Below are 26927 nucleotides of genomic sequence, written 5' to 3' on the forward strand. Positions count from 1 at the left end.
GTAGGATTCATTGGTAGCTGATGAACTTTTGGGTTCATTAGTAGTGGAAATCTTTCCAACCTACGAGTCTTACTTGGAAGGAAAAATAACCAAGAAGCTTTTAAGTCTAAGGGGTATGGAGTCAAAGATATATTGGAATTGGTTCATTCTGATTTGTGTGATCCTATGAGCATCCAGGCAAGAGGTTGTTTCAAATATTTCATCTATTTTATAGACAACTATTTGAGATACGGATATATTTACTTGATGTGCTGCAAGTCTAAATGCTTTGATTAGTTCAAAGAGTACGAGGCTGATGTGGAGAAACGACAAAGTAAAAGTATTAAGACACTACGGTAAGATCGTAGTGGCAAGAACCTCTTGGGAGAATTTAGGAGTCATTTATCAGAAGTAGGGATTCAATCCCAACTAACTGCACCTAGTACACCCCAACAGAATGGTGTAGGAAAAGGAAGGTATAGGACTCTTATGGAAATAAGTAGATTGATGAGTTATTAAGAATATTATCAAAATCATTTTAAGGATATACTCTGGAAACGGGAGTGAATATAGTACCTTCTAAAGTCAGAACTCTCTACTCATATAGAATTGTTGAATAGGCGTAAGCCTATTTCGAAGCATATTCGGATTCGGGTAGTCCAGCACATATGCAAAAGAGAGACAATGATAAGTTGGACAGGAATTCACTTGTTTGTGGGTTATCCTAGTGAAATGAAAGTAGGTTTATAGTCTTAAAAATCAGAAGATCATTGTTAGCATCAATGACCGATTTTTAGAAAAGGACTATGTAATAAACCATGTGCCCATAAGAAAATTTGTTCTTAAGGAAATAATAAAAGGCATGTCTAATCTAGTACCAACTGTACAAGATGAGATACCACAAGGAAACTGCAACACGTATCACAAATGATACACAATTGTAGAAAGTGCCTTGTCGTAGTGGGAGGGTTGTTAGGCAACCTAAAAAGATTCATGTTTTGGGAGAGTTTTTGGACTCGATCCCTGGAGGACATGAACCTGATCTCCGGACATATGACAAAACACTCCAAGATAAAGATGCAACATCTTGGCAAAGAGTAATGAATAACAGAATTAGAATATATGTATTCTAATAAAATCTGGAAGCTTGTAGAACCACCAAATGGTGTAAAAGCCTTTGGGTGTAAAAAAGGTCTATAATAGGAAAAGAGGGATAGAAAGGAAGGTAGTAACTTTCAAAGCAAGGCTTGATGAAAAAGGAAACTTTTTCACTGGTAGCCATGCTTAAGTCTATCCGGATTCTTTTATCTATTTGGCAAGTGGATGTCAAGACAACATTCCTTAATGGAAGTCTTGATGAAAGCATCCATATAAAGCAACCAGAAGGGTTCATTGCAAAGGGCTAAGAGCATCTTGTGTGCAAGCTCAATCAGTCTATGGACTGAGGCAAAGCTTCAAGGTCTTGGAACAACCAGTTTATCAAAGTAATCCAGACCTATGGATTTATTGAGTAAACGGATAAGTCTTGTGTATACAAAAAGTGTGATGGAAACGTGGTGGTGTTTCTTGTACTATACGTAGATAACATTTTTGGTAGTTGGAAACAATATCAAAATGTTGTCAGAAGTAAGGGTATGGTTGTCCAAATAATTCAATATAAAGGACTTGGGAGAATGTATATATTTTTGATATCAAAGTAATAAGGGATCGCAAGAAAAAAAAAATATATTACTTATCCCAAGCTTAATACATCGAAAAAATCCTTGCTCGTTTTTAGCATGCAAAACTCCTAGAAAGGTTTCTTACCTTTTAAGCATGAGTGTCTTTATCTAAAGAGATGTCTCCGATGACATCAAAGGAGATTGAGGACATGTAGGCAGTTCTTTATGCTTAGGCAGTTAGACAACCTAATGTATGCTATGCACGAGATCAGCCAAGGGCATAGTTAGCAGATATCAAAGTAACCCTAGACAAGGACATTGGACTGCAGTAAAGCATATATTAAAGTACCTTAGAGGCGCTAGAGATTATATGCTAGCTTACAAGGCAGTTAATTTGGTCCCTGTGGGTTACACGGATTTTGACTTCCAATCGGATAGGGACAATAATAAGTTGACCTCGGGGTTTTGTGTTTACTTTAGGAGGAAAAGTCATAACTATGGAAGAGTGATAAGCATAGGTGTTTTTCTGGACTCCACCATAGAAGATGAGTATATGGCAAGCCTCTAAGGTAGTCATAAAAGCTGAATGACTTAATTACCTCAAGATAGACTTAGATATGATTTCTAGTTTGTCCAAAGATTATTACAATTTATTGTAATAATTTTGGTGCAGTAACAAACTCGAAGAAACCATGAGTCTATAAGGCAAGTAAACACAATAGAGCGCAAGTACTACCCAATACGAGAAATTGTATAACGAGGAGAAGTTGTTGCCGCCTAGATTGCATCAGATGATAACCTAAGTTCCTTAAGGCAAGAGCTTTTTGAAAGGCATGGGAATCAGATGTATGGCAGCAGATATGGCAGCTTAGTCTTTTAGTATAAGTGGGAGATTTTAGAGTGTATACTAAAAGCCTAGCTTTTGGTATAAACATTTATCTAGAAATAAGAATCACATTAGTCAAATGTCTACATTTGTGATAAATGTAATTGTTCAATTAATTTATATTGTAGATAACATGGTGTGTGGTGTCACACACAGAAGATCATGTTATCAGTACCTTATAAATTATAAACAGTAGCTCACGACCATGATGGAAAGGAACAAACCATTGGAAGGTCGTAGTGTAATTAGATGTTAGTTTATCTTAACTATATAATTACACTAGTACACTAAGAGTGTATTGAGTAGGACCATTAGAGGTCGTTTCTTTTATACTGACTTTATAAAGGGACAAAGACCTCAGTTATTATGGAAGTGTGTGCTCTTAATCCTAATATAATAACAAGCACATATATTTGATATTTATTTCTTTAATTTATCAATGGGTGAGATTTAGTTCGATGAATCAATAAGCCCGATAAGTTGGGAAATGATATCACTTATAGTGTGTGTTGTTGATTATAGAAGGAAATTGTGTCCTAGTAATCTAGGTTGAGAATGTCCCCAAGAGGAGCTCATAAGGATTGTCATGTTAAACCCTGCAGGTGGACTTAGTCCGACATGACGATGAAGTTGAGTGGTTCTACTCTTGGAGCTAGATATTAATTAAGTGAGTTGTCAGTAACTTACTTAATTAGTGGACATTTGTTATCTTAAACACAGGGAGACTAACACACTCATAATAAGAAGGAGCCCAAAATGTAATTTGGGATTGGTGCGGTAATTCAATAATAGTTCTTTAGTGGAATGAATTATTATTGATGAAATTAAGTTGTGTGTTCGGGGCGAACACGGGATGCTTAATTTCATCGGGAGACCAAAATCAATTCCTCCTCTCGGTCCCTATCGTAGCCTCTAGTATATAGAGATTTATACCCACCGCATACCCACCTTCTTACCCATCCAATGGGGCCGGGCTAATCTAGCTTGGAACTCAAGCTAAGGCCAGCCAAGATCAAGTGGACGAGTCATGTAGGTGGCCGGCCAAAGCTTGGGTCCCAAGCTTAGGTGGCCGGCCACTAGAATATTAAAAAGGATTTTTATTAAAATTATTTCTTATGTGGATATCATGATTTTAAAAGAGAGTTTAAAAAATTAAAATTTCCTTTTATAGCTTTCTACAAAAGATTAAGAGAAGAGATTAATCTCTTTCCTTATTTGTAGATTAAAAGGATGGTTTTAATTTTTAGTAAAAACTTTCCTTATTTGTAAATCATCCACATGTTTAAAAGAGAGTTTAAAAATTTGAAATCTTTCCTTATTTGTTGATTAAAAGGTGGATTTTAAATTTTAAGAAAACTTTCCTTTTTAAATATGTTCATGATTTAAAAGAGAGTTTAAAATTAAATATTCTCTTTTATAAGTTTCTACAAAATATTAAGAAAAGATTTGATATCTTTCCTTATTTGTAGATTAAAAGAGTTTTTAATTTATAGAGATAACTTTCTTTTTATCCACATGTTTAAAAGAAAGATTTTAATTTATTAAATTTCCTTTTTATAAATCAATCATGAAGGGATAAAAATTATTGGACAAATTTTTTATAAATTTCCGGAAGCAAATAAGGAAGTTTTAATTTTTGTTTAAAATTTTATTTGCTTGGAGAATTTATGTGGTGGCCGGCCATTACAAATTGAAAAGAAAAATTATTTTTAATTAAATAAATTATCCTTTTCAATGGTAAAAGAATTAAGGAAGTTTTTATTAAATCTTCCTTATTTGCCAAGACCAAGGATTATAAAAGAGGGGGTAGAGGAGGCTTCAAGGCTAAGGACTCTATTCTATTTTTCTCCCTCTTTTCCTTGGTGTGGTGGCCATCCCTTCCATTTCTCTTCTCTCCTCTTGTTGTGGCCGAAATCTATCATCTCTTGGAGCTTGGAGGATGTGGCCGGATCAAGGAAGGAGAAGAAGGAGAGAAGGCATGCATCCCTTGGAGCTTGGTTGGTGGAAAATTCTTCATCCTTTGAAAGTTCTTGTGCTTGGCCGTAAGTTGAAGGAAGAAGGTGCCTAGGTGGTTCTCATCTCGGAAGATCGTTGCCCACACAACGTCCGAGGTTAGAAGAGGAATACGGTAGAAGATCAAGAGGTCTTTCTAAAAGGTATAACTAGTAATTTTTTCTTTCCGCATCATACTAGTTATTTTTGAAAATAATACTAAATACAAGAGGCATACAATTCTAGTGTTTCGAATTTATTTTCGATATAGTGTTCTTTTGTTTTTCTTTTCCTTGTGATTTGATTGTTCTTTTCGGTTGACCTAAAGTTATTTTAGGAAATAAATATTAGCTTTCCTTAAAAGGTTTTGTCTAGTCGGTGGTGGTTGCTCCCATATCCAAGAAGGCCATATGCCTCGCCACGTAAGTACTGGGAACCAATTTTGGAAATTAATATTTAATGGAATTAATAACTTAGGTGATTTGGATCAAACGTGTTAAGTTCCGCAGGAGATCCAAGTCAAAACCTAAAAGAACAAATAGATTAAGTTTTGGATCAAACGTGTTAAGTTCCGCAGGCGATCCAAAATTTAATTTAAAAGAACACATGGTAGCTAGGAAAATGTTCAGACCTTTGTACAAAATTTTTGTACAATGGAACCTCTAGGTTTTCCGAGTAGCAACCAACACCCTAGACATACGGGGATTGTCCTCATGCCTCTGAGGATGATACCGCTCGGGAGACTTTCTGGAGGTCCGCCGATCAGCTTCATGGTGTCGCTGTCGCCTGTCGGCCGATGGCGATCGACGACGGCCACTCCGAGGAGCGGGGTGGGCGATCAGGGGAAGGCTCCGGCAATCTCGTGTGTTATGCATGTCGATCCGGTGGAACGAGCAAAACATGGGGGGTCCATACCTTCTTTTTTAGTTTGGGTCGCTCAGCGGCTACCTCTTGGATGGCGTGGGACCTTGCTTGTTGAGGGCGGACTGCTTCGGCTCGCGGTCCTCTGGGCGGCTGGTGGCTAGTGAGCGGCTTCCGCTCGGCAGGAGCTAAGCGCTCCGTTGGAGCTTCTTTTCTTCGGGCCGCCTGGGCTTCCTCCACATTAATGTACTCATTGGCCCAGTGTAACATATGATCATAGTCTCGGGGCGGCTTTCGAATAAGTGAACGGAAGAAGTCACCGTCCACGAGGCCTTGCGTGAACGCATTCATCATTGTTTTTGAGGTGGCCGTTGGAATATCCATGGCCACTCGGTTGAATCGTTGGATGTAAGCTCTGAGCGGCTCCCTGGGCTCTTGCTTGATGGCAAATAGACTGACACTGGTCTTCTGGTAACGCCGACTGCTCGCAAAATGATGGAGAAAAGCAATGCGGAATTCTTTAAAGCTGGTGATGGATCCGTCCGGCAGCCTCCGAAACCATCGTTGCGTCGATCCCGAGAGGGTGGTAAGGAACACCAGGCATTTCACTCCATCTGTATATTGATGTAGTGTAGCTGTGTTGTCGAATTTACCTAGATGGTCGTCTGGGTCGGTGGTTCCGTTGTATTCCCCGATCGCCGGGGGCACATAATGCTTTGGCAGAGGGTCCCGTAGGATGACCTCTGAAAACTACCAGTTGATCCGCTCGGGGGAGGCGTCCGTTCGGGGAGCCTTGCCTTTTCTGTTGTCTCGCATGGGCGCCTCGTCGGATGAAGATCCTCGATCACGGTTAACTGTTGCGACTTCAGGAGGCGTACGGAATAGGGCCCGATGAAATGGAACCGTGGCAAGCGGTGCTTCCGCTCTGCCTCCTGATACTGACGTCTCTTGTTGCTCCAGCCGCTCAGCTTGCGCCTTCTGTTTCTGTTGCTCCACGAGCTTAGCTGCTCTTGCCTCGATTAGAGCGTCGAGCTCCTCCTGGGAGAGCATCACCGTGTGTGGTCGTCCAGCTTCGTCCATTTCTTCCGCTCGGATACAGGTGCGTTCCCATAGACGGCGCCAATTTGATCCTATCTGAACGCTGAATCGATGGACGCTGGGCACGTGGCGCTCTCCGAACTGATGACGTGGACCTCCGACCGGCCGTATGGATCTCCGACGAACCTGCAAGGAAGTCGGGCCGAGAAGGGGTTCCCGGCGACGACCCTCCGACGCTCAAGTCAGACAAGAGGAAACTATGAAGTGGCTCCAAAGATGAGAGATCGCGTACCTCTGTCGAAGTCTGAGGGCTCTTATATAAAGCTGTGGGGAGGCGTATGCACACCTACCGAGGCGTACGCACGCCTACCGAGGCGTACACGTGTCCTTTACCATACCTTAGTATGGGCTTGCCAGAGGAGCATGCCTGACACCATACTGCTACAGTCCGAGCACCTCTCTGATGGGACGGCAGAACCTTCTGTCGTAAGATTCTGCGTATGGCTTGATCGTTGAACATGCCTGTTGTCAGAAGATGTTCCCCAATGTCCCCTTGCCCTTGTCTTCTTTTTCCCCACGCCGAGTGTCCAGCCGCTCGGCAGTCTCCAATCGTCCGACCGGGCACAGGTATTGGTCCGACCGGGAGGATTCCCGGTCGCGTGCTCAGCTGAGACTGTTCCTTCACAGCAATGTTGTTTTATGCCTCTACCGAGCGGGCTACCCGCTCGGCTCGGCGACCTTATTCACCATGAGCGTCGGAAACACGACTCCTCGTCGGGTTATCTTTGATTCCGCTTGGACTCGTTCGGCCGGTTGACCCTACTCTTCTCCGATCAGCCGTTTGACTTTTGACCTCCACGTGGCGTTGACTCCCCTCAAAGGGGGTCCCCTGTCCTTACCGCCGGATCAATATTATTATTTAAGTTAAGATGTAGTTAATTCCTTAATATCATTAGATACTTTTTTCCATGTTGGCCACGTTCCTTTAATCATTCCCTAGATATCATTTGTAATTTCACGAGGAACCTCAATTTCAACAAATCTAAAGACAATAAAATTAAAAATATTATAACAAGAAAAATAATTTATTGCAAAATAAACACAAAACTTATTAAATTTAAAGGTCATATGACCTATTTATTCATAGCCACATTTATTTTAGGTTGTTCATCAATATTTGACGGAATCTAAGATCCTGATTAGGTCTTCTTTATTAAACTACTGCTGAACCACCTTCTTCATATCAAGCATAATTGATCACATCATTTTCTAAAATTTATCTTTCCTCGTCATCCTATGACAAATAAACATATATAATTAATGTAATTTAATAAATATATCATCAAGATAAAATTTACACGCCTATATTTTATTTGGTATGTTGCCAAGTTAAGGCATTGTATCATGTTGCTTACATATATCATCATTAAAGTAAATATTATGTAACTCAATAGTTTCTTCAAATTATATACCCTTAATAAGAATTAAATATATATACATACTCATCTTGTATTGTAAGAGATTGACATCTCTGTCATCTTTTCCCCCTTGGTCTTCCTTTGTTGGAACCAACATCCTTCATTCCTTTATTTGACATCATGCATCACATAATGACATAAATAAAAAATTCAGCAAAAGACTTCAACAAAAGAGAATACAAGAAAAAATTCAGCAAAAGAGAATTGCCATAAACATCAAACAATTCAGTAAACAAAAATTCCTACAGGACCTTTTGTTCTAAACAAAAAATAATTTCTATAGTAAACAACAAATAAAATTCAGCAAAAGACAACTGTAAACATCAAATTCTGTCGTAAATAACAAACAAAAAATTTCTACTGTGAATAACAAATAAAATTCAGCAAATGAGAACTACAGTAAACATATGCAATCTACTTGGAGAATTATGTTCTATGTAAACCACATGTTTTCATGTTGAAGGTCAAATATGTTACATAAACAATGTAAAATTGGCAGTACAAATTTACAGCAGTATAGATGTATAGATTTTTCATATGTTACATACATCAATATGTTACATAAACAATACAACAATACAGCAATATGTTACATCAATATTTATAGCATTGCATCAATATGTTTTGTTACATAGACAATGTAAAAAAGAAAAATATGTTACATACTAATAGTAATATAAAATTTTCAACTACGGTAAACAAAAAAAAACAAGAGTAGATTACAACAGTAGTACTAAACTGGCACAAATACAAATTACAAAGAAACAAGAGTAGCACAAATAGGTTCTTGCTTAACTAAACCGACCACAAAGATTGCAACAATAGTAGTACATTTTTTTTAAAAAAAAAAAATAGTTAACTAAACCGGCCATAGAAACCAACACAAGTAGTAGATTGCAACAGTGATATTATAAAAAAGTAATCCTAGTTAGTGAACAAGCTGTAGATAACTTTTATGATAGATTAAAATTCAGCAAAAGAGACCAAAAAAACAAAATCTAAATTCATTACTAGCAGTACACTATAAACCAAGTTACCTTATTATACTTTGCTCCAACAGGAGATGAAAATCAACACAATAAAACTGAAAAAATTGCTAAACAAAAATAGCAAATATATTTAATTATAATTTTCCATTTCACTAGCACTATTATTAGAGTTATGATCTGTTTAATTCTTCATTTGATTCAAAATCTTCAAATTCTTCCTCCGACTCTTCAGCATCTACAATAACTTGCTTGTCATTCGTACGACGAAGCTCCTCAATTTCCATTGAATTTAATTCCTCTTCATCAACATCACAAATAATGTTAACATCATCAATATCTATATATGTGAGAACAGGATGTAGACGGGATATCTCCTCTTCTTGATAAGCAACCTCAACAATAGGTGAAACATTTTCATATTGTTCTTCAAGGAATGGTATGCCAAGTTTTCCTCTAGCTTCCACTCTGCATGTTGTGACCTAATCATTCCTCTTTCGTTTGATGGTAGGAAATATGATATAGTACACATGTTGGGATTGAGCAGCTAATATGAAAGGGTCATTTGTTTTTAACTTTGATTTATGATTAATTTCTACCAGACTCAACCTAGGCACTTTCATCCCTTTATATGATGTATCATACCAATGATACTTAAACAATACAATAACATCCTTAAGACCGTAATATTTTAATTCCAGAATTTCTTCCAACGCCCCATAGTAGTCCACTTCATACTCATTGATGGTGCTCTCTAAGACATAAACACCATAATTTGATGTTGCTTTGTAACGCCTATGTTCCATAGCCTCAAATTTAAATCCATTGACAATGTATCCTTTATGACTTGAAACCCATCGATTTGAACCATGTGCTAGCTTCTTTATGTCATCATCAACCTCAAAAGGATATTCTTGAAACTAAGATTAAAATAAAAAATTAAATGGATTAAAAATATTACGATAAATTATTTTAAATTGATATATAAATTAAGATTATAATTTACATACTTACATAAGTGAGTAACAATTGAGGAAATTTTTGATCACATAATATTTAAAGTTCCTTATCATTGGTTCCTGAATATTGTTGTTTCTTTATTTTAATAAATTTCCTACATTTATCAAGTGATTATTTATAGATTTTAATTCTCAAATGGCAAATAATGGAAAAATTATATGATTAAAGAAATTACGTTATAAATGGAACAAGCTTGTCATAATTCATCAAGATGTGTCTATGAGCAACTTTTAATTCATCATCTTTAAGATATCTAATTGCAACTCGAGAGCCAAGTACTCATCCTGCTTGAGTAAAAATTGACAACCTGCTAGAAGAATCTACTGCTCCTCCATCATCATTTTGTGAAATTCAATTTAATCGTGTTTGTATGTTTGGTTCAAAGTATAATGAACAAAATGTTGAGACTTCCTCTATCATTTAAGCTTCAACAATAGATGCTTCAACTCAAGCTCTATTACCTACTTATTTCTTCAAATGGTACAAAAATCTGAAATAATTTTATATTTTTATTAGATATATATAACTAACATCGATGTGAATTAGTAAATTTATCTAAAAATTACCTCTCAAAAGGATACATCCATCTATAGTGTATAGGTCCACCAACTTTAGCTTCATAAGCAAGATGAAGTAGTAAATGCTCCATGGAATCAAAGAAAGCTGGGGAAAATCCTTTCAAGCTTGCACAGTATCTCAATAATTTTTGTTCAATTTGTTCCATGTGCTCTACTTGTAACACAGTTACACATATCCCTAAAATAATTGCTTAATTTTGTTAATACTTCCCAAATTGATTTTGGAAGAAGATCACGAAATGCAATGGGCAATAATATTTGCATAAATACATGATAATCATGGCTCTTAATCTCAATAAACATGCACTTACTCTCATTTATACAACGAGCTATGTTTGACGAATATTCATTTGGGAGTTTTAAAGATTTAGTCCAAAAATATATTTCTTTCATTTGTAATTTGCTCAGAGTGTATGCTGCTTTTGGTTTATAAACTTTACCATTTGTGTGCTCAATCAAATGCAACTAAGGATGGCTACACTAAGTTGCTCTAGGTCTTTTCTAGCTTTAGCATTATCCTTCGTCTTATCTTTGACATCCATGATCGCGTTGAAAACATTATCAAAGATATTTTTCTCAATATCGACCACATCTAAATTATGCCGAATAAGATTTGTTTGTCAATAAGGTAGCTCCCAAAATATACTTCTTTTAATCCAATTATGTATTTTGCCAAATCCATCAATAGGTTGGGTGCCACTTGGTGGTTTTCCAAATGTTACATGTAGAAGTCTATCTATTTACTCTTTGATAAATGTCTTCCCCAAATAAATGAAGTGGTAGAGAATCTTTTTCAACCTTACCCTTTTGAAACTTATATGCTTGTCTTCTAAAAGGATGATCATGAGGTAAGAATTGATGATGATAGTAAGCCTTTCTCCCATACTGAAGTTGGAATAATTTTGTATGTTCCATACAATAAGGACATGCCAACCAACCATGTGTACTCCAACCAGACAACATTGCATAGGCTGGAAAATCACTAGTTGCTTTACAAAAGTTCAACCTTCATTTGAAAGTTTTGTTTAGAGCACACATCATAGGTTTCTCTCCCAGTAGTCCATAATTCTTTTAAATCATCTATTAAAGGATGTAAAAAAAATTAGGGGTGTAAATGAACCAAGCCGCTCATGAGCTATTCGAAGCTCAATTCGATAAAAGCTCGTTAATGAAGCTCGTTAAAATAAATAAACCAAGTTCAAGCTTCACAATACTCGGCTCGTTAACTTGTGAGCATATTCATTAGTAAGCTCATGAATCAACTTTTAAATGAAAAAAAATAATAGTTTTGATATTAAATTTATAAATTTTACATTCTACATATAAAAAAATATATTAACTTTATTTATTAGAATAAAATATAAATTTTAATAAGAATATTATAATTTTCTCTAAATATATAATTTAGTTTTTAATGAATATTTAAATTTATATTTATTAAACTTATTTAGGCTCGATAAAAGCTCGAATAAGCTGAACTATAAATATATTCGTTAAATAAAGCTCAAGCTCGACTTGATTATAAACGAGACAAACTCAAACAAGAGTTCGGCTCGGCTCGGCTCGATTACACCCCTAAAAAAACCATCAATATTTTTCTGGGACTTTAGTCCGGGAATAACTATGTTAAGGAATATGAAAGATGTTTGCATGCACGTTCATGGAAGGAGATTATAAACTGTAATAATCACTAGCCAACATGAATAAGAGATACTTTGATGACCAAATGGGTTGAATCCATATGTGCATAATTCAAACCGCACATTGTGAGGATCTGAGATGAATGAAGGATAAGTGCTATCAAAATGCTTCCAAGCTTCACCATGAGCTGGTTAAACTAGCAAGTGCATTGGTACGTTAGAGAGTGGGTGATTGCGTATCTTAGACTTTGTTGATTTTGCAAGTTGACCAAGTAACAAGTCAAGAAAAGTCGGCTTTTGGAGAACACCTATTATCACTTATCTCAAAGAAAAAATTCTGCCTGCCAGTCTGGAATAGGCCCAACTACTCGAAAGGAGAGCTCCCCATTTCACACAAATTGGGGACATATTATATCGACAATCTTTCACATGCCCCTCTTCAAGTGCCTTAGTCTCGATGACGCATATTATATCATGCAAGAGATTGATGAAGGTATTTATAGAAATTACATTGGAGAAACGATACTCACTCAGAAAGCGTTACTAGTTGGGTATTTTTGGATGACTATGCAAGTAGACACTATCTGCTTCGTTGCTGTTTGTATTATTCATTGTTAGAAGCATCAGAACCTCTTACATTACCCTACTTCATTCTTGAATACCTCCATTGTGTTGTTCCCTTTTGACTAGTTGGACATAATATTATAGGTTCCTTCATGATGGGACCTCAGCAGAAGAAATTTCTACTGATAGCTGTCAACTACTTCAAATGTATTGAAGCTGAGGCTCTAGCCCGTATAACAAAAGAGAACCTCAAGAAATTTCTATGACAGACAGGATCAATCTAGAATGCAAATGAATGACAATAACAGACCTTCGGCCGAAGGAGCACTGAGCGAAAACAATAGAAAAAAATAGAAGAGAATGGATCAGAGGAGTGGTGATGCATGGAGAGAGCGGTTATGTAGGAGCTTTGGTTGGCCGGCAATGCAGAACAGCATTGGAAAAGAAGGTAGAAGGAGGGGTATAATTGGAGATGGGCGTCGCATTTCGATAAATTTGAAACTTCTATACACTATTCTGGTAATAAGGAAACCTACCTGCACTATTTAGTAAAGTATAGTGTTTTGTGCAATTGTGCTTGTCATATTTTAAATTATTTTTATTTTTTAATAAATAAATTATTTTCAATTAAATGTAATTGTAACTATTTTCATTTATGTAATTATATTTTTAAATACATCAGATTTTTACCCAACAATAAAAAATATATAAAATAATTTAATTTGATGAAAAGATAACATTAATAAATACACCTCTAGCTAATAAAAGAAGGAAAGGGTCCAGTCTTATATTATGTTCACAAGTAAATTTCAAAAGTACGGTGACTTTTAACATAATTTATCAATAGTTCAATTGCCATAGAACATCTTATATGAAAATTAAATCTTAGTTATTTGAAATATATATTCTATCTCTTACCACCCCATTAAATCACGGGGACAGATATAATATAAATACATCTCGGAAAGAATTAATGGTTGGAATCATAAGAAACTTTCACAATATTGTTTTGATCACGGTGTTCCTCTAATTAAAAAGACAATTTTATTAGGATAATAGATTAATATAGCATATTGTCTCAAATTTAACAGAATGCTACGTTAATGATTTTGAGAACTGGAAAATGATAGATAATAAGTGAATATAGGATTAATATACTACAATAACGATAATCAAATCTTACCTCATTAGATGGGATCCGTTATATAGATTTTTTTTACGTCATTGAACTCTATCCCTTATTATATCATCATCTATACCTAAATAAATTTTATTTTATTTTATTATTACTAACTCTTCTTTTGTTTTCATCTTCATCGTTTGATGTGTGTATTTGTCATAGTTTCACATCTCCTAACTGGAACATTTATTGATCGTCTAAGTATTGGATCGAGACGCGCTAGAGGGGAGTGAATAGCGCTCGCGGCTAATTCGTTTGATTCGTAAAACACTCGAGTAATTAAAACGCAGCGGAAAATAAGAAAGCAAGCACACAGAGACAGGAGGATTTACTTCGTTCGGAGCCTTGATCGACTCCTACTCGAAGGCCCGCGATCCTTGATCGCTTTCCGTGGGCAACAACTATAAGCTCGTAAAAACTATTACAAACTAATTACAATTCAAAGCAGTAAAAAGATTATACCAACAACAAAGGACTAAATCTGAAGCTCCGGGTTGTCGGGGTGTCGTTGCAGCACTTCGGGATCGTCTCGTAGGCAGCTCTTCACAGAAGAAAGCTTAGAATTTGTTGTTGTCCTTTAGTTGCTCCCTCGACCCTCTTTTTATATGACATTCCGGGCGCCTAGATCCCTTCCGGGCGCCTGGAGTGTGACGTGGCCAACCAACCAGGATGCTCCACGTGGCGAAGTTGCGACAGGGATAAAACTTGGTCCCGGGCGCCTGGACCTGTTCCGGGCGCCTGGACCTCCGGGCGCCCGGATCCATCCTGGGCGCCCGGACCACCTTTTTCCAGCAGGTTCCTCTCCTGCAAAATAAGGTTAGTCCGAGCAAATACCCTGCAAGACAGTGTTAGAATCTGATAAATCATAGTAAAGAAGAACTGACAGTCTTCGGACTGTCCTCGGATTTCCAACCGAAACCCTAGGTCGACCCGACGCCTACTGCTCCCTCTAGGGAACGCGGCCTCACCTACTCCACTCAGAGATTTACTGTCGGTCGATTCTCGGATCGACCGGACTTTGCTCAAGACTGACGCCCAGACTTTCTGGACATCCGCTTCCCGGCTAGTCCAGTCTTTCACCTGGTTCGCGACACCAGGACTTTCCACCTAGGGTTACCACCCCCTAGGACTTTTGCCTGAAGCCATCGACCTGCCAAGCCTTTCCGCATAGGGTTACCACCCCCTATGACATAGGGTTACCACCCCCTAGGGTTTTCCCTTTTCCTAACCGCAGCTAGGACTTTTCTCCACCTAGGGTTACCGCCCCCTAGGACCTAGGGTTACCACCCCTAGGATTTTCACCTGCCTAACCGCAGTTAGGACTTTCTTGAAACACTCATTCAACATGTTAGATAACAACAACCCTTAACTTTGAATCATTTGCCATTATCAAAACTCAGGTTCGATCGTCGGATGCTTCCCGCACCAACAATCTCCCCCTTTTTTATTATGGCAACCCAAATTCAAAGTTAAGTAAAACAAATGCATAAGTATATTAAAAAGTTTTGAGTGAGCAGGCTTAAGTATATAAATTCAAATGAATGTCTAACTTAAGCTAACACTTAAACTTTTGTGAAACTCCCCCTTAATACAGGGTTTCCTTTTTGAATTTTTACTTTTGAATTTCCTACTCTCCCCCTTTGCCATTTGTCAAAAATAGACCCGTTGAAAACAATTTTCAATTTTTCTTTTTGAAAAGTAAATTAGTCTAGGAAAAAAAACGGGATAAGTGTTAAATTTTCACCTAAAATTTTGATAGCACTGAGTTAAAATTTTGCAAAACTATCTAAAAGGTAAATTAGAAAATATCTTAGCAAGAATTTATAAAGTTATGTTTCAAGGTTGGCTAAGTTTGAAAAAAGTTTGAAAGTTGCTCTATGAATCACTTAGCTAAGCCTTTTGCAAACATAGAATTTTGAAAATATAGCTTAAGTGAAAAGAAACTTAGCTTAATTTTGAATAAAGTAATACTTATTTTTGAAAAGGAACTTGTTAATTTTAGGTTGAAGAGAGAGAGTAGCTAATATTTTAATTTAGGTTATTTATTTAGTTGGTCCTTAAGTCCAAGCAACAATTAAATTATCTAATTGGTGTTGATCAGGTATCAGAGCCCTAAAGTACAAGTATGCTTAATCTTAATATTTCCATTTCCTTTAGTTTGAGAGATACTTTTAGCTAAGATAAGGTTATTTTTGTCTTTAACAAGTAATTAAGCAAATGTTTGTGATATCACAACACTTTAAATTCTTAGTTTTTAAAGAGGGAGTTTAGCAAAAAAAAATTTGATCAAGACTCAGTTTAGCTAAGATTTTTAAATTTAAAATACTTTTATCAAAGACTTAGCTAAACTTATGAAGATAATAGTTTTGTTAAGTATTTAACCTTAAAAAGACTTAGTTTTTAAAAAAAAAAATTGTTTTGATGAAATTTTGAGAATGCTTTGGAAAATACTAAGCATTTTCAGCAAAACTTAGCATGTGAAAACAATTGCTTTGAGAGACACTTAGCTAATTTTTTTTTTTAACTTTAAAAAATACTTAGCTATATATTCAGCTTAAAAATGATTGCCTTGAGAAAACTTCTTGCCAAATAGCTAAGTTTAGAGTATAGTCTAACTAAGCTTAGTTAAAGAAGACTTGATTAAGTACTTAGCTTAAAGAGGTTTTACATAAAGGCTTAGCTTTGAAAACATTCTAGAAGAGTTATAATTTAAAAGTCAGGTCATAAATAATTTCAATTTTAAAGTTAAGTTAAGAATAACCTTAATTTTTGAAGATAAGTAAAAAATAGTTTTTAATTTTGAGGTCAAGTTAAAATTTTATTTTAACGAAAAACTAATTTTAAAACCAATTTAAAATCACTTCTCCTTAATAAATGCCTTAATAAATTCTTTGAGTTCAGGAGTCCAAGCATGAGAGGTTAAAAAATAATTTTCCTATCTTTCCATCTCACTCATTCTAGATAAACAAGCATGTTTAGCATATGAGTGAACGTGAGATGGAGTTAACATTTGCAATCATAATTTTATAATATGATTTGAGAATTAAAGATTTTTAAACCCTTTTAAATTAATTGAATAACATTCTGAAATTAATTGAATAATATTTTGAAATGATTTTTAAAAAAATTTAATGATTTTAAAATGCATTTTCAAAAGATTTTTGAAATAATTTTCAAAATATTTTTCAAATAATTTTAAATGATTTTTAAAAGAGTTTTTTCAAATAATTTTTAAAGGATTTTCAAAATTCGGTTTTAAAAGATTTTTAAATGATTTAAAAAGATTTTTCAAGTAATTTTGAAATTAAATTTTAAAAGATTTTTAAATAATTTTGAAAATATTTTTAATGGAATTTTTTTAAAATAATTTTCAAAATAATTTTTAAAGGACTTTTAAAGGAATTTTAAAATGATTTTCAAAATAATTTTTAAAGGAATAATTTTTAAAGGACTTTTAAAGGAATTTTAAAATGATTTTCAAAATAATTTTTAAAGGACTTTTAAAGGAATTTTAAAATGATTTTCAAAGTAATTTTTAAATTACTTTTAAAGGAATATTAAAATGATTTTTTCAAAGTAATTTTTAAATTACTTTTAAAGGAATTTTAAAATAATTTTCAAAATAATTTTTAAAGGAATTTTAAAATGATTTTCAAAGTAATTTTTAAATTACTTTTAAAGGAATTTTAAAATGATTTTCAATATAATTTTTAAAGGATTTTTAAAGGAATTTTAAAATGATTTTCAAAGTAATTTTTAAGTTACTTTTAAAGGAATTTTAAAATGATTTTTAAATTAATTTTTAAAGGATTTTTAAATGAATTTTAAAATGATTTTCAAAATAATATTTAAAGGAATTTTAAAATGATTTTCAAAATAATTTTTAAAGGACTTTTAAAGGAATTTTAAAATGATTTTCAAAATAATTTTTAAAAGATTTTTAAATGAATTTTAAAATTAAGTTTTGAAGTAATTTTGAAATTAATTTGAATTTCAAATAATTATCAGTTTGTTTTTAATTACTTAGTCATCTCACCCGATCTGAATTTTCAATCAAGGAATCCTATAATTTTTGTGAGATGAATTGAGGTTCAATTTAAAGGTTTGGTTTAACTTTGTGTTAGATTCAGGTTTAGCTTTGGGTTCAACAAGTAAGCATCCTTTGGATAAACTTCTGGGCTATGGTGAGTCACAAGGAACTCATTAAAGTAACCATGCCTTCGAGGTTTTCCAAATAGTCCTACCCATTGAACTTAATACTAAACCTTGGTCTAACTAGTTAGGATCCATTTAAGGGTAGCTTCAGTCAGTTCCACTTGACCAAATGCACCAGGTCGAAGGCATATCTTCCTAGACATGCGATGCCCAAGCTTCCCTAACTTACTATCATCCAAAAACTTCACCAGTACCGTGGCTCAAGTTAAACCTAGCCCATTTTTTCTAACCTTAATTACCCTGCCGGGTAGTCTACTCTTGTTTACCCATTTCGGGTAGTTTAGTTAGGGGTGACAGCTATTCTGGACCCTCCTTCTAAATTTTTATTTGATTTAAATTGAATTTTTGAATTTCGATTTAAGTTCGAATTTTTAATTTAATTTTGAATTTTGAATTTTAATTTACTTTCAAATTTTGAGATTTAAATTTAATTTAATTTCAAATTTTTAATTTAATTTTTAATTTAATTTTTAATTTTGAATTTTAATTTACTTTCAATTTTTGAGATTTAAATTTAATTTAATTTCGAATTTTTAATTTAATTTTGAATTTAATTTAATTTCGTTTAATTTTAATGGTTTTTCTGTTAACTCCCCCTGGATCATAGCCTCGATATGGCCTATCGAGGTAGTATATTTGATCCTTCGGGATCCAATATTGACCAAGTCCAACTTGATTAATCAATTTGGACTTGGGGACCCATGCTTGAATTATGTTTCTATTATTTCTATTAACTAGAGATAGATATGATTTATATTTTGTTTTGGTCTTAAATCCAAGTCCGGATTTGTTGTAAATGGCTCGTTGTTTTCCAAGAATTAGATCCAAATTCTTGGAACCCAAGGTGAACCGTTCCAACGTGTCTTTGAGTTCTTTAATTTGAGTTTTCAAATTAGAATTTTCTTCCTCAAGTTGTTGGACTTGAGTCAAATTTCCAATTTGAACTGGCTCAGTTAAAGCACTCAAGTCAGTCACTTCCTTAAGGGTTGTTACCTCCTTTTGGAGCGACTTAACCCGGACGTTGGATTTAGCCAACTTTTTTACTAAGTAAGGTAATAATTCATGCAAGTTATCTAATTGAAATTCTGCGAGTAGTGAACTTACAGTGGGTTTTGGTCCTTCGGAAACGAATGTGGATTCGTGGCTTCGATCAGACTCAGTCTCGGATTCGCTCTCGGTTTCTGACTCATACTCGAACTCAGTTTCTGCCACGGTTGCTAGTACTGGTAGAGCGAGGAAGCTCGTCGGTTCTTCTACGTCGGACCCGGATTCATCTGAAGACTCGGACCATATCTTTTCCTCTGTCTTACTTGTACCTGCAACCATTGTAATACCTTCCTCGGCCGAAGTAGTATTATTCTGCTCATCTAATTCAAATAAATCATTTATTAAAGTATGCTTACTTACATGAGCGTCGGAAGTGCCCTCGTGTAGTTTCATCAACTTTTGCCACAACTCTTTTGCACTTGCGAAGGGGCCGATGTGGTTCAGTTCTTCATTGGTTAGGCCACATTGTAGCATGCATGTTGCTTTGGCATCGGCTTCAACTTTTTTCATTGTGCTAGAATCCCAGTTGATGCATGAGATAAGTTCTCCGGTGTCATCACGTGGAAGTTCGAGTCCGGTCTGGATGATGATCCACATCTCGACTTGCGTCTTGAGGTGGTATTCCATCTGGTTCTTCCAGATCCAAAGTCCTCGCCGTAAAAGAGTGGCGGGGTGCAGAATCCTTCTTGGAATGTCATTTAAAAGAACCTTGCACACAAAAATAGCAAAAAATGTACCGTGACTTGATCCTGGAATAAGGTAATAAAGGATAGAAATAGAAGTTCACCAGTTTCGAGAAAAATAATAAAATAATAAAAAAATATTATTAAAAAATATTTAAAAAATATTATTTCAAATTTTGTCAAATTCAATATTTTATCAATACTAATAAACCGTGAAAGGATGAAAATAAGTTTTTCGAAAATAATTTTGGAGGGAAAAAATGAAAGGCGACAAAGCCACGAAAAATGCTTGAATGGTGGTTGCACCAGTTCAAAGCGACCCCGCTCTGATACCAATTGTTGGATCGAGACGCGCTAGAGGGGGGGTGAATAGCGCTCGTGGCTAATTCGTTTGATTCGTAAAACACTCGAGTAATTAAAACGCAGCGGAAAATAAGAAAGCAAGCACACAGAGACAGGAGGATTTACTTCGTTCGGAGCCTTGATCGACTCCTACTCGAAGGCCCGCGATCCTTGATCGCTTTCCGTGGGCAACAACTATAAGCTCGTAAAAACTATTACAAACTAATTACAATTCAAAGCAGTAAAAAGATTATACCGACAACAAAGGACTAAATCTGAAGCTCCGGGTTGTCGGGGTGTCGTTGCAGCACTTCGGGATCGTCTCGTAGGCAGCTCTTCATAGAAGAAAGCTTAGAATTTGTTGTTGTCCTTTAGCTGCTCCCTCGACCCTCTTTTTATATGACATTCCGGGCGCCTGGATCCCTTCCGGGCGCCTGGAGTGTGACGTGGCCAACCAACCAGGATGCTCCACGTGGCGAAGTCCAGCAGGGATAAAACTTGGTCCCGGGCGCCTGGACCTGTTCCGGGCGCCTGGACCTCCGGGCGCCCGGATCCATCCTGGGCGCCCGGACCACCTTTTTCCAGCAGGTTCCTCTCCTGCAAAATAAGGTTAGTCCGAGCAAATACCCTGCAAGACAGTGTTAGAATCTGATAAATCATAGTAAAGAAGAACTGACAGTCTTCGGACTGTCCGAGTCTGACTTCGGATTTCCAACCGGAAACCCTAGGTCGACCCGACGCCGAACGCGTCCTCACCTACTCCACTCAGGAGATTTACCTGCTGTCAGTGCGATTCTCCAGATCGACTGGACTTTTGCTCAGCACTCGACGCTTCCGGACTTTCTGCTGGACATCCGCTTCCCGGCTAGTCCAGTCTTTCACCTGGTTCGCGACACCAGGACTTTCCACCTAGGGTTACCACCCCCTAGGACTTTTGCCTGAAGCCATCGACCTGCCAAGCCTTTCCGCATAGGGTTACCACCCCCTATGACCTAGGGTTACCACCCCCTAGGGTTTTCCCTTTGCCTAACCGCAGCTAGGACTTTTCTCCACCTAGGGTTACCGCCCCCTAGGACCTAGGGTTACCACCCCTAGGATTTTCACCTGCCTAACCGCAGTTAGGACTTTTCTGAAACACTCATTCAACATGTTAGATAACAACAACCCTTAACTTTGAATCCTTTGTCATTATCAAAACTCATGTTCGATCGTCAGATGCTTCCCGCACCAACACTAAGTATATGACCGTACTATCTTAAAGGTATCTCTTAGAGTTTTTCCTCAATGGATGCAACTCTAATTTTCTTTCTAATGCTCTAATTTCTTATTCTATCCATCTTCATATGCTCACACATCCACATTAACATCCTCGTCTTTGTAACTCTCATAGTCTGCCCATGTGTTCAATTCATAGTCCAACATCTAATGTCTTTAACATAAAAGGTCTAATCGTCATTTTATAGAAGTTCCCTTTTAGTTTTAGAGGTACTTTATGATTATCCTCCATTTCAACCATCCTATTTATATTTTATGTAAGATGTCTCTCATAATCTCTTCATCATTTTGTAAAAATAATCCTAAATATCTAAAACTTAGTTTTAGACAACTCCTCATCTCCTATATTAACAATTATCTCATTACGTCTAATATTTTCAAACTTAAATTCCATATATTCTAACTTTACTTTACTAAGCCTAAAACCTTTCACTTCTAGTGTTTCCCATTAAGATTCTAGTTTAGTATTTACTCATTCACGTATCTCATATATGAAAACAATATTATCTGTAAATAATATACACTACTATACTGTGTCTTAAATGTGTCTAGTGAGTTCATTTATGATTAGTGTAAAAAGATAGAGACTTAGAGTTGATTTTTGATGTAATCCTATCTTTATTATAAATGCTTCAGCTAATCTGCTTAAAGTCTTGACTTTAGTCATTACATCTTCATACAGATATGCTACGCTAACACTTTTTTTTAGAATTCTCCATATAATTTCTCTTTGGATTCTATCATAAGTTTTTTTTAAGTCAATGAATATCATGTGCAGATCTTGTTTTTGCTCTCGATACTTTTCAATTAGTTACCTGAGAAGATGTACAACTTCTATTGTCAATCTTCCAAGCATGAACTTAAAATTGATTTTTGATCATCGTGGTCTCCTTTCTTAATCTTTTTTCTATTATTCTTTTCCAAAGTTTCATAGTATGACTAATTAGTTTAATACATCTATAATTTGTATGATTTTATATGCCTCCCTTGTTCTTATATAAGAGAGCTAGAGTACTTATCCTCCATTGATCAAATATTTTTTTCCTTTTCAATATCATGTTAAATATTTTTTTTAGTTATTCAATACCTTGTTTCCCTAAGTACTTCTATACCTCTATCGGAATATCATTTGATCCAATGACTTTTTTTTATTTTGCATCACATTTAAAACTTATTTGACTTCTAAAGTTTGAATTCTATAATAAAAATTTAAATTTCTACACTCATTTGACCTACTTAAATTATCTAAATTAAGTTGGTCACCTAAATCTTCATTAAAAAGTTGATAAAAATATCTATTTCACTACTCTTTTATTTCTCTATCATTCACTAGTACCCTATTGTATTTATCTTTAATACATCTTATTTGGATAAAATCTCTTATCTTCATTTCTTTCACTTTATTTATTCTATAAATATCTTTTCCTCCTTCTTTTGAATCTAATTTTCGATATAACTATTCAAAAGTTTCATTCTTTGTTTTATTCACTACTTTCTCAGTCTTTTTCTTAGCTATTATATTTTTTAAAATTTTCTTTGTTTTTACAAATACATAATTCCTTATAGGATGTTCATTTTTTCTTTTACTTTTTCTTGTACTTTCTCATTCCTTACTTGGTGGTGCATGCCCTTTAACTCACCAAGTCCACTCTTGACTATTATTTTCAACATTGATATCATCTTATCCCATGTTGTATTAGAGTCATCATATATTTTACCTAATGCTTGTACTCCTACCTTCTCCTTAAATATATTTTACTTTCCATTCTTTAACTTTCACCACTTAATTCTAGAAGTCATGTATATTTTTCTTCTATTGATACTATGATTGAGATGTATATCTAACACTACTAACATATATTGGGTAATTAAGCTTTCTCTAGAGATAACCTTACTGTAAGTATCCTGGATTGGTTTGATATGGTTAACCAAGTCAAGTTAGGTCCTATTGTATTTAATATCTTGTGTCTAAGTGTGTAAGAGTTTAGGAATATAATAAGTCGAGTGGAAGATGTAGCGGATGAGAAGGATGGCACGAGAAGTGAGTCGATAGGCTTGGTGCATCCAAAGGACGAGAAGTTGCGAAAGAGTACACTGGTGGAGTGAGAAGGATGTGCGCGGCGGTTCGAAGGACGAGAAGGTAAGGAGGAAGTCTGCTCGAGAAGAAGGTCGGAGTTGGGTTTGGGTGAGCTCAACTCCGAATGGCCAGCGCATCACCTAAAAAGAAGAACAAGGAAGAGTTAACCTTTCTTGAAGGTTAACTATTCAAGATGATTGATGGAAGGCACCCTCAAGGAAGATGGAATGTGCCCTCATGCCACTTCATGGAAAATGCCCTCAAGGAAGATGGAAGGCGCCATCGCGCCTTCATGGGAGGCACCCTCAAGTTGGTTGGAGTTGCCTCTAGTAGCTGTTGAGAGAGGATAAAGTCTTATCGCTAGAGGATAATCTCTATCCTCTTGGAGGCGCCTTGGACCTCCTTAGAGGCGCTTCCGAGCGATGAACATCAGCGGATACTTCATCCCAAGAGTCTATAAAAAGTCCCCTAGAACTAGGAAATAATCAACAACTTCTGTATTTATTTTCTAATTAATTTCTGAGCTATTAAAAAGTGTAAGAGACTTTTTCACCTTAAACAAAGAGATTCTTTTTGAGTGGAGCTTTACAGTCCTTGGATTAACAACAATTTAGGTTGTGACCAAGTAAAATCGTAACCTTGTTACTTACTATTTTTTTTAAGTTGTTATTTCTTTTAATGTTAATTGTTTGTGTTTAACTAACTTGTATCCTTTCTAAGTTACAAGAGAATTTTGCTAACTCATATTTTAGGTAATTCACCCCCCCCCCCTCTTGCAGTCACACCCAGGTCCAACAAATGGTATCAGAGCTCAACCGTCTTAGAAGAACTAACCTTCGAATGAAGCACCAAGGCGATGGCCGGATCTAGCATTCACCCGCCAAAGTTCGAGGGGGAGTTCACAATGTGGAAAAAATGAATGGAGGTATTCTTCAAAACATACTATAAACTTCTTTTAATAATTAAATATAGTTTTGTAACACTTAAAGATCAGTACGAAGCTGAAAAAGAAGAATACTTATAAACCAAAAAGGAACAAGCCGACTTTGTAGCGAACAAGTGGCCCAAATTCCATCTGCTGAGCATACTTCTACTCCAGGAAGTCAATCGGATAGGTAGCTATGACTCTGCAAAACAATGTTGGGAGAAGTTTCTAGAGTTTCATGAAGGAACCTCAAAGGCGAAACTCACAAGACGGGATCTACTTCGAAACCAACTCAACAATCTCCGAATGGAAAAGGAGGAATCAATATCTTATCTACATGCAAGGATTAAGGAGATAATCACCACACTCACGAATCTCAAAGAAATGGTAACAAACTGAGACTCGCTTAGGTATGTACTGAACGCTTTTCTGAGAACAACAAAGTGGACATCGATTGTCAACTCCTATTACATCTCAAAGGACTTAGAGGTAAGTACACTAAAAAATCTTTTTTTTACATTCAAATTACATGAATCTCGATATGTAGATATAAGAAAAGAAAGGGAACCAAGTCAGAATTTAGCACTACAAGCCAAGAAAGATGAACCAGAATCAGAGTCTTCCCTCGACGAAGATGAACAAGCTTATATGGTAAGGAAACTAAATAAATTACTTAAAATTGATAAGTTTAATAAGATGCAAGTAAAACAACTCTTTCGAAATAAAAGGAAGGTTCGATACTACAACTATCAAGAAGAATGTCACATCAAGAATAACTATCCGAAGCTGAAAAGTAAAGGAAATGACAAAGAAAAAGGGGCAAGACAGTCAAAACACAAGAACCTCAAAGTCACTTGGAGCAAGTCATTGTCACCCGAGTCCGAGCTAGAAGAGTACGTCGGATTGACATTATCGGTGGATCACCAAAAAGACAATGAAAGCACTTCCAAGATGAGCATCAACGAAGGGAAAGACACTATAGAAGAAAGCAGCGATGGAGGAGCATCGAATCATGAGATCGACATGGTAAGTGAGGTATGTCTTCTTCCTCCTAACTTTATGAAGGTATAAAATTAATGTCTGAATCTTTATACAAAATTAAAACTAAGAATAATAAATTTAAAAGGGAATATTTAAATTTAAAAACTATTTTAGCCGAAGCATGTCCCTTATAAAATTTTGATAGACTAAAAATTAAAAATGATAAACTAAAAGAGCAAATAGAATTATTGAAAATAAATTATGCATGCTCAAATGTTTCATTAACTTCAAAATTTAGAAATAATGGAGGGCTAAATTGGTATATTAGAAATCATAATGACCAAATTAGAAAGGTGACTCAAAAATTTATTCCAAAAATTCATCTTATCAATCCAGTAGGTAGAAACTTATATTGGATACCCAAATTATATTTAATTTGATTTAATTATTTTTATGCATGTTAAAATAAAAATTTAGTTTAATCTGATTATTATTTATGAAAATTAATTGTTTCATATACCCACTATTCATGTTTTCTATTCAAATATTGTTTTCTGTGATAATGAAATTTATTTTTTGTTAGAATATTTTTTTTGGCATTTTTTTGATAATTATCAAATTTTTTTATAAATTTTTAATCAAAAAAATAATTTAAATTTTAAAATTCTCTCTGAGATTAATTTTAAAAATATTAATTTTAATGAAAATTACTTATATTTTGAATGTTGAGAAAAATAACCAAGATTTTTGAGTTAAAAATTCTATTTTTAAATATTTAAATTTAAAAATAGTCATTTCTATTTAAAAATAAGTATTCTGGTCGAAATAAAAATAATTTTATCATGAAATTTTTTTCCTGGTCTTACTTTTTTCTTTTTGACTTTGACAAATTTTTTTGGTATTTTTTAGAACTTAAAAATAATTTTAAATTTTTTTTCCCAAAACTAAGGTTTAATTGACAAAATTATTATTTTGAAAATTAATTTCGATAAAAAATAATATTCTTGAAACACTATATTTTAAACCCCAAGCAAAATTTTCTAAAATTTTTCTATAAGTTTTCGTATTTTTTTCCTTTTTATGTGATCAAAGGTGGAGAAAATGTAGGGTTAAGTTTAAGGGGAAGATATATTCGGCATATTTCCATTATTTGTAATTTTTTTTCTATATTTAATAATTGTAAATTTTTGTACTTAATATTTCATATGTTATTTTTTTTATCCTAACTTAACTTAGGTTGATGCATATCAAAAAGGAGGAAATTGTAATTAACCCAGGTAGGGTTTGATGTGGTCAACCAAGTCAAATTAGGTCATGTTGTGTTTAATGTCTTGTGTCTAAGTGTGTAAAAGCTTAGGAACACAAGAAGTCGAGTGGAAGACGTAGTGGATGAGAAGGATGCCACGAGAAGCGAGTTGATGGACTCGGTGCATCCGAGAGACAAGAAGCCGTGGAAGAGTACATTGGTGGAGTGAGAAGGATGTGTGCGGCGGTCATGTTAGAGTGTATACTAAAAGTC

Source organism: Zingiber officinale, chromosome 4A, assembly GCF_018446385.1.
Source record: "Zingiber officinale cultivar Zhangliang chromosome 4A, Zo_v1.1, whole genome shotgun sequence".
NCBI classification, from domain to species: Eukaryota; Viridiplantae; Streptophyta; class Magnoliopsida; order Zingiberales; family Zingiberaceae; genus Zingiber; species Zingiber officinale.